Below are 9,950 nucleotides of genomic sequence, written 5' to 3'. Positions count from 1 at the left end.
AGAATGCCAAATGGCGTTTCCCCGCGGGGATCGGAAAGCGGACACATTCGTCACCTTCGCCTGTCCTTATCACCCCGGCCGGGCGCGCCCAGGGATTGGAGCCGCTTCCGTGCGGGGAGGGAGTCCGCTAGGCCGGATATCGTCTGCCTACTTTTAAAAAAAGTAAAAGAGCCTTCCCGCATCAAGTGACGCATAGGGTGGCGTCCATCATCTCCGATGATTAGCCCTGGGCCACACACAGCAGTCACTACAGCAGGGGGCTAGTCCACTGGTAGTGGTGTGTGTTTAACTCCCATACTCTTCCAAAAATGCTGAGTGCTAAGCAGAGAAAGCAGTATGTACCATTTTTAAAGTCTTTCGTATGACTCGGCCGGGGATCGAACTCACGACCTCCCGAATGCAAGGCGAGCACTCTACCCACTTGGCCATTGCACCGGTTTCTTTACCAACTACCGCACTACATTTGCGACGGAAAAGAAAAATGGAACTGTGAATTTTGAACGTTCTCAATTTTTCATCCCTTTCATCTTTTTCCCTCGAAAGGTATTCTCTGATTCCACCATTCCTACATCAACAAACACGCTGTCTTTGTCCTGTTCAATTAAAGTTTATCCATAATTATGCCGCATTTTGGAGAAAATTGGGTTGCCAGCCGGAGCTTCTATTGCGTGAAATCTACGTTTGATCAGAAAATACCCCCCCCCCTAAAAAAAAACGACCGATCCGGGAACGCCTGAAAAGGAGGCTACAAGAAAACAGTTACTCAAGCAACTGGGTAACTGTTGCTTGAGTAACTGTTTCTTGTGTATCTCATTACCTGGATGCCTAACCTTCATCGACGCATCCTACACATCCGCTTTATGTTGGTGTAAAAGCAGAAATGCAATCTTAGACACCAGAATGTTCTCGAGAGTACTACTTCTCACGTTACGTAAAATATCATTAAGCACATGTGCTGAATTTCAAACACGGTTGGATATATAATGAAACTTTATTCGCAAAATCATGCCCGAAGGCTAATTGCTTTTACAATCAAGTATAATACTCATTACACAGTAACAGGAGACAGGTAACAACTGTCTGGGAAAAACTTCTACTTCTACTACTACGCTAGCTATTGTGGTGTTCGACTTCTTCTTTGAAGGCAGTGGATAATGAATAGTCCCACATTCTGCATAATTAGTGGGTTTTGTGATCTTAGTAGAAATGCAGTTTTTTGGTGATCTTCTAAATGACGAAAGAATGGAAAAATTGTTGTAACTGTCTGAAATAATCTGTTTCTTTCGGTCTCATAGTGAGGACACTGGCTAACAAAATGTATTTCATTGTATATATATAATGTATATATAATAAGGTTTGCCATTTTCTTGCGGCTATGTAAAATCTCAGCCTTTCAGAACCGCTATCCAAACCTACTCCGTAGTCTCCACCAGACTTCTTTTGCAGGCTGAATAAATCGTAGAAATCGGCCTAAAAATGGTAGTAGATACCCGGCCATCGACGATCAAATTGGCCGATTTCTACGATTTATTCGGCCTGCAAAAGAAGTCTGGTGGAGACTAGGCCGGCTACTACTCCGTGTGTTCGAAATAATTCGTAACTTCTGGGTATCGGGATTTCAATACATTACCATTGCTGAGGGGAGATACGGGGTAAAGCCAATTTCTTTTATCACCTCCTCCGATCTCACCGCATGTCTTCCAGCTCATTTCAGGGCGATATTTGACGATTCGATAATTTGGTAAGGCACGCCGCTGGCAGGCTCAGGGGCAAATAGAGGAATTGAAAGAAGCTTTAGATGTGTATCTACTTCTAACAGTGGTGTAGGGGGGAAATTGTGCCCTGCTACAGGGAAGCTTGGATGAATGATGTATGTGTAAGTGTTGTTGCTGCGTTCCAAAAGTTGTGCAAAGGAAAGTGTGTATTCCAAAGTGTTTAACAAGTTCATGGATATAACTTGATGAAATTCTAACAGCATGGAGGACACTCAGGTACCCAACCCTGGGGACAATACAATACTCATTTTCACCTGGACGAAGTGAGGAAATCGTGTAAAGTGCCTTTCCCAGGGGAACAAGATCGGCGGCATGTCAGGACCCGAACCCGGGACTTCTAGGTTCCGAGTCGCGCACTCTGCCGCTACGCCACACGACCCCACAATTGATGCTTGTTGCTATAGCGATATGCTAAGCAACGGATTCGGTGTTGACTCTCAGCCCGGCCTAATCGCCCGTCGTTTGACTGAAAACGGTGCAATTACCGAACCCGAGCGCTCCCCACGAGACAGGTGTTCTCCTGTAATTACCCTGTCTGTGTCCGTCCTGCGCTGTTACAGGCCTTTATTGTGGGTTCCGTGATTGTCACGTCTTGGGGGATCTGGAGAATATCAAAAGCGGTGCCGGAGACACTGGCGAGGCCTCTACGCCTCCGCAGATCCATTAAATACCTGACCCATACTTCTGCCAAGTTCTGGAGAATATTAAAAACGTTGCCGAAAACACTTGATGAAAGAGGCGACACCTCTAGGCTTTGGCAAGTCCATTGATACCTACCCCGTACTTCTGGAGAATATCAAAGACGTTGCTGGAAAGACTTTATGACAGAAATGACACAAATGAGTCTCTAGTTCTCAACAGGTCCATTGATACCTAGGCCTAACCAGTACTTCTGGAGAATATTAAAAAAATTTTGCCGGAAACTCTTGCCGACAAAAAGGACACCAATTCACCTCCAGGTCTCGGCAGGCCCATTGATACCTAACCGGTACTATTCAAGAATATTAAAGGTTTAAAGGCGGAAACACTTGCAGAAAGAGACGACACCAATAACCAATAAGCCACTGGGCCGCAGTAGAACCATTCATACCTAGCCCATATATATCTCTAGAATATCAAAGACGTTACCTGAAACACTTGCTGACAGAAACGACATCAATGCACCGCTAGACCTCGGTACTACTAGTATTAGAGAATATTGAAGGCTTAAAGGCGGAAACACTTGTAGAAAGAGACGACACCAATCAGCCTCAAAGCCTCAATAGGACCATTCATGCCCAGCCCATATATCTCTCGTTGCCGGAAACACTTGCTGAAAGGGAAGACGCCAGTGAGCTACTGGGCTTCAGCATAACCATTGACACCTAACCCGTACTTCCAGGCGTTGCCGGAAACACAGAAAGACACCAGTGAACAACTGGGCCTCGGCAAAACCTGTCACACCTAGCCCATATTATATGCATATATCTCACGAGATCGAGAATATCGCAGACGTCGCCGGTGAGCCTAAAGCCCTTGGTAGAATCTTTAATACCCCAGCCAGTACTGGATACAGAATAAAGAAAATGTTGCCGAAGACATCAACTCCTAGAAGTGACACCGGCGAGTCTTGAGGACACCAATACGCAGCCAGTACTTCTAGAGAATATCAAAGGCGTTGCCAGAAACACTTGCTGTAAGAAACGACACCAGTGAGCCATTAGGCACTAAAACAACTTTAATAGCCATTCCGTACTTCTAGAAAACATCCAAGATATTGTTGGAGTCGCCTCCTTTACGAAACGATACCAGTGAGCCATTAGGCCCCAACAGAACCTTTAACAGCCAGCCCGTACTTCTAGAAAACATCCAAGACATTGTTGGAGTCGCCTCCTTTACGAAACGACACCATTGAGCCTTAGAAGGCCTCGGAAGAAGCATTAATACCCCGCACCCGTAGTTCTAATGTTCCCCGCTGACACCAAGACTGATGAGACTTCGGTGCGGGGGGTCCCTGGGGTGCGACTGAGGTGGCAGCCGACATGCTGACGGTTCTTCTGTGTTGTTTGATGACTTTTTGATAGACCAGATCGGGAGGGAAGCCATCGATTTCTGGATGTCTCTCCGCGATATCGCTGCGGCAATCGTGGATCAGATATTGGGTGTCGAAGACGGGAGGTGGAAGGGAAAAACTTTTTTGTGGGGTCGTGTGGCGTAACGGCAGAGTGCTCGACTCAGAACCAAGAGGTCACGGGTTCGAGTCCTGCCATTCCACCGATCTTGAGCCCTTGGGAAAGGCACTTTACACGACTTTCCACACTTAACTCAAGTGAAAATGAGTATTGTCTGTCCTGTCCTGTATTTGTTTCTATGTGTGGGACACAATACCAGCAACAGCTGTCCACGAATATTGTGTTGTTACAATTTCAATGTATCAATCAACTATTTTGCGACTCGCACTTCAAACATCCTATTACACTACCGATGTTCAGCACTAAGGACAGACCCACAACGATTTTTTGTTATGTGTAGAACAAAGTAAATAGATAAACAGGACCAAGTGACGACGGACTCAATTCATAAAACCTTCGCACACGCCGACATTTGTACTACACGAAGAAACGTTATAAGACAGTCAACACGGAAACATTACAGATATAAAGTAGTTGGGATGAAATTCATAAAAAAATAAGTAAACAGTTGTTTAGACCCAACGGATAGACGGATATCTAAAGCGGTTTGTTTCTGTTATATAGTTTTGTGTGGTTAATAAAATTATCATGATTTTACAATTGACAAGGGGAGAACCCGAGCAACAGTTATAAATGACAGTTTTTCAGCACCAAGGACAGGACCACATCACGCTACCCCAGCATTGACTATGATATACTAGTACTCCGACTTATATAGTCTCTGACTTTACACAGATTACCTTAATGTAGATCGCCTTCTTGGAAATGTCAAAAAAGACGGATCACATAGAAGCAACCCAATAGTGGATAATGGCTTTCTATAATTAGCTACAGAAACAGCTTGAAACGGTTTCATCAGGGTAACTATTCCCTGGTGTATTTGACAAGCAGCATGGCAAAAGATACAAACCGAAAACGTAGCTTGCGTTTGTTTGGTAATATTAGTAATTCACTTTATGAGGTGCAAGAATAAGAAATCCAGGAATTATTTGTTAACTGTAATGTTAAGTTCACGGTACAGAAGTGACAGTGAAAACAGTGAACATAACAGTACCGTGAAAAAAAATCAGGAATTACAGTACTCTTTTGTCATAATCTTACCTAAGAGAAAGTAAGGTGGGAGAAAGATGAGCTGCAGAAATATGAATCTGAAAACAAAATTGCCCAAGCGCGCGCGGGCTCGATAAGTTGACTATCCTCTGCCACCCGATATTGCATGGATCTGACACAGTAAGCCTCACGCGGCAAAATGAATCCTTACACAGCGATAGGATAGAATTACCCAATTAGGTAAAGTAGTCCTAATTGACTGAGAACCTCGCTAAGTGCTATATTCTGTAGTCGTTACAAAACAGCATCACTAGACCTACGTACGCTATTCAAATCGGATCTTGAACAAAGCAACTTCCTGTATCCTGTCTAAAAATTGCAGCAATGTATAACGGTGCTATTTTCCCACAGTGCTTATCTGAAATCAATGATGCGTCTTGATATATCATAGAACGGCCTGAAGTTTTGCCTGAGGAAGTCTCTTCTTCGCTTTCCTCATCACAATAACAGGACTGTGTTACATGTACATGTGCCTCTCAGGCCGTGTGTAGTTTCAAAGATGTATGAATATACAGGAAATTATACACACAACAGATCTCCATTACGTTCAGCGGCACAAATGCCGATCTACAATATTAATGACAGAAATACAACAGGTGTGTGTTCAGGCTATGTTTGGCAACGGGTAAGCAATATCTTCTGGGCCAATGAACAACTTTTTTTGGCCGAATTCTACGATCCGTATTCCCGTAGAAAGGCCTGGCGGAGGCTAGGATACACGTACGCGTTAGGAATGGCTACTTGAGGATGAGGGTTTGGGCTATAGCTACACAACTGATCTCCCGCGTGGCGGTATGAAAAATAGATGGCTCAAACCCAATCAAACCGCGCGGGCCCGGATCCTCCAAGGCTCCTTACTACCGGACCGGCAGCTGCGCGGAGGCAGATAAATTCGCGCGAGACCGGTTCCCGGAGTGAGCTGGATTATTCCTGACAGGAACAGTTAGAACTAACGACAGCCGTAACTCTCACAGTGTGCTCAGGGCTCCAGATGTTGGCGCTCGCGGTTTTAACAGTGGAGTCTAGCTTTGACAGACGTCGGGGCTCGTTGTGCCACTTACACAAGAGTTGCCCCATTTGGCATACTTACTCCAGAGTACATTACAAAAATGGGAGGCTACTGGAGGTGGCAGTTCTAAAGTAACAGTTACAAATGATAAATGTGCTGTCAGGCCAACAATTTAGTTTTTATAAAACTTGACAATTAGTCCTTGTATTTGTTTGTGCTCCTATACTTGTCGTGTTTTTATAGATACGCATCAATATTCTGCGTGAGTTTGGCCTTGGAATAGAGAGTAAAATTGGCCAAGGGAGTCCAGCCGCGGGGAGGTAGTTTCTTTCCCTCCGACCCCAGTCAAACCTACAAGGCGGCCAAACTCCCCTGGCAAATATTCTCCTATAGCCAGCGTAGTTAGTCTGGTAGAGACTACTACGTGTATCCCACTCTGTATCTCCGCAGTCGGTCTTGAAACGACTTCTGTTGGTTTTAGCGCCATTTGATTGCGCTCGAGAAAATCGTTTTGTGAGGCATAAAAAAGCACTTAGCGGAAACCCCTCTCCCAGAATCGCACATCGCCCATCTGGGCGCCGGTATTATTCCCTGCTATCGTCTCCCGATCCACTCATGTTATACTTTCCACAAGCCGTGATAGATTCCGAGTGTAATACATACGGACGCTGTCGATAGCAGGGAGCGCTCCAACCCGCCATGTATCAAACACACGGCAGAGGAAATCCATAGCTTTAACAGTGATGTATTACTGCTGCATACCGCGGAGGGAAGGTAAACCCCAGTCCCGGTTGTCGGTTGTGTCTGAAATCCCGTTTTGAAAGTCCAGGTGAGCCTCTGTGTGTACTGAAAGACGCGTGGGGTTTATGGCTTCATGCATAAAGCGTGTTTAGAAAACTTCCATGAACTATAATCCATCCATCCGTCAATTCATTCATCCATCCGCCCGTTCATTCACTCATTCATTCATCCCTCTGTTCATTCATTCATTCATTCATTCATTCATTCATTCATTCATTCATTCATTCATTCATTCATTCATTCATTCATTCATTCATTCATTCATTCATTCATTCATTCATTCATTCATTCATCAACAAAATCCACCAACCAATTCGCTAAGAAATAAATAAACTAATCCAACAATAGCTCATTCAAACAAACAATCAATCAATCAATCAATCTTTTTGTCGAAGAATTCAATAGTATTCTGATAATTAATTCTAGAATGAAACCCTAAGATAGTTCCTTAATAGTTCCTTCTTCATTGATTAATGGGAATATTTCGATGAAATAACATGTCCTTTATCATGCCTTTATTACCTTCGCCTAGAAGGTTATGTTTTCAGAGGCGTTCGTGTGTGTTTGTGTGTCTGTCTGTAAACACGATAACTCGAAAAGGCTTAAATGGATTGACTTGATATTCGGTGGAGAATATGATCAACTGATATAATTCATGGAAATGAGGATTCTATTTACACAATCAGGGGGGCTAATCTATAATTTGTCCGTCATAAAGATTAACATCATTTGACGAAGGTTTGAGATCGTGGAACTCTAGTTTCTAACATGAACCAGACCAGGAATTACTCCCAGGCTACAATGAATACTGCATGAAGCCTGGCTGAATGGCGGTATAATTGGCCCTCCTTCAGACTTGGGGAGATCACTTAGAACTTCAGCGGCGTTTGCCCACTCCACGTGTGCGTGTGGAGAATCTGGTATGGTGTTCCGGATAGCCTCCGTAGCAGGCTTATAGAATTGGGGGTTTGGTGGTCTTCGGCTGTTTTCTGATTAGCCCAGTTATAAAAAAACGGGGGTAATTCAACCAGGCCGGCTATGTTGTCTTTATGCAATCAGAAAATAGCACATGAAAGATCCCAAAAACCATGAAGAGCCCAAAAACCCCAGTTTTTGGCATGCTATGGAGGCTATAGCTTTCCGGTCAGGGGGTAGCGGAATACGAATAGCGAGAGGTTGAATCTATCAGATACAGGTATAGGGTTTCGAGGTGTTCAAGAATATTTTTTCCAAGAACTTTCGCAGAGTGGAACTCGCTGTCACCAAGTACAGTAGGGGCATTGTCATTAGATAGCTTTAAACAATGTCTAGAGTTAGATGTTCAAGGATTAGGTGTAACAAGTCGTTCTGTGTAATGTAGCCAGCTGCCGCCGCGCCGCGTGCCTGCGAAACTGGTGTGTTACGCCGAAGGGCGGTTATACCGGTTATACAGATACAGAAGCTAGTGTGTTACGCATAAGGGCAGTTATACCGGCTATACAGATACAGATACAGATTCCGGGCAGTCGGTAGCGGAATACGAATAGCGACAGGGTGAATCTATCAGATACATAATGCGATATAAGTCAAGCAACTGGATAGCTTTAATTTAAAGAGTCGGACGTTTCAGATAGCATCCACTATCTCAACTGACCGTTAATTATGAAAGATAGCGCGTGGATGCCATCAGAAAGCTATCTGAAACTGACTCTTTGGAGAATTTGTCCAGTTGATTGATTTCTTCTGTATTATGTAATGTTCTACCTGGTTGTCCAATCTTCATCGGCGCATTCATTAGATAGTGTGAATTCAAGCTACTAATAGATTGATATCTTTTGAAAGCATTTTCTTCGAGCCAGGTGAAGTAAGGCGATACAGCCGTACAAACTTTTCAAAAATTTTGTACCACGGCCTAGAGGTATAAAACATGTCCCAAACCGCGACAGCAAATATTGCACCATATATCCCTCCCTTCCCCACCAAAAAACGCATTTTGGAACGGTCTTGAAAACTTTCGGACAGTTTCAGGTTATATAAGAGTGTAGATATCCGTCCTTTAGAGAAGTAATCCCTGCCGCATTTATGTTTCATATGTGTTCTTCTGGGGCTTTCCCGCTATCCCTGCCTGCCCTCCACACGCACACAGCCATCATTAATCACGGCCAGCGCCGCTCTAGCGCCGCGAGCCCAGACAAATAACAGGAGCTCCGCTCACAAAGGACGGCTTTACTCCAGCCGTATAGAGGGGTTCTCAGAAGAGGAGGGAGATGCAACCGAGCTCAGATGTGCTCTTTAGTCGGGCTCGGTGATGGGTTTACAAAGAGTGGGTGATTTTAGGACAGAGAGTATGAATGTCCAAATACGGCCACTGATGATAGCCGAAGCGATGTGAAGTTAGTCTCCTTTGCAGGCTGAACAAATAGTAGAAATAGGCCTGAAAGGGGGATATAATTGGCCGGAGGAGTTGGTGCAGGCAAGTGGACCCTCTCTGGCCGGCCAACTTCTCTGGCCAATTGAATCCCATTTTCATGCCGATTTCTACTATTTCTTCAGCCTGCAAAGGAGTCTGTTAGAGACTAACGTGAAGTCGAAGGAAACGTGAAATCTTCCCACGGCGCGGCTGCCCATATTTGGCGCGCTGAAATGCGCTCATAACGCGTCCGTCAATAGTGATACCGCCGCGGTATATTTCAGCTGTCGCGGGCTGGCTCTCCAACAGTACTTCATGAAGGTGGCTATTCATCATATTGAGTTCCAGGTCCAGTTTTTTTCCCGTAGAAGTTGCGCACTGCAGGGCACTCCTGTCTCTATAGGTAGCACAATAAACTGTCCATAAAGTAAAAGTTACAGCCAATTGTTTTGAGTCATATACTAGTATACAAAAGGTAGGCGTGGCCTAGATTTGGTCAGAGTGCTCTCGAACACCAGACCACCTGTTCGGCTTATGTCCGGAACGAATTTGTGGGAAATTGGTGAAGGCTTGGGCTTTACCGATAACTTTTCTGCTAGTCTGCCGGACGGAACTCCATCCATCCATTCACAACACATCACCACAAACTTACCCTCCTCAAATTGAAGCAAGAAGCTCGCAATTGAGGTCATCGC

Source organism: Branchiostoma belcheri, unplaced genomic scaffold, assembly GCF_001625305.1.
Source record: "Branchiostoma belcheri isolate BF01 breed outbred unplaced genomic scaffold, Haploidv18h27 scaffold10, whole genome shotgun sequence".
NCBI classification, from domain to species: domain Eukaryota; kingdom Metazoa; phylum Chordata; class Leptocardii; order Amphioxiformes; family Branchiostomatidae; genus Branchiostoma; species Branchiostoma belcheri.
This window is presented reverse-complemented; position numbering follows the sequence as displayed.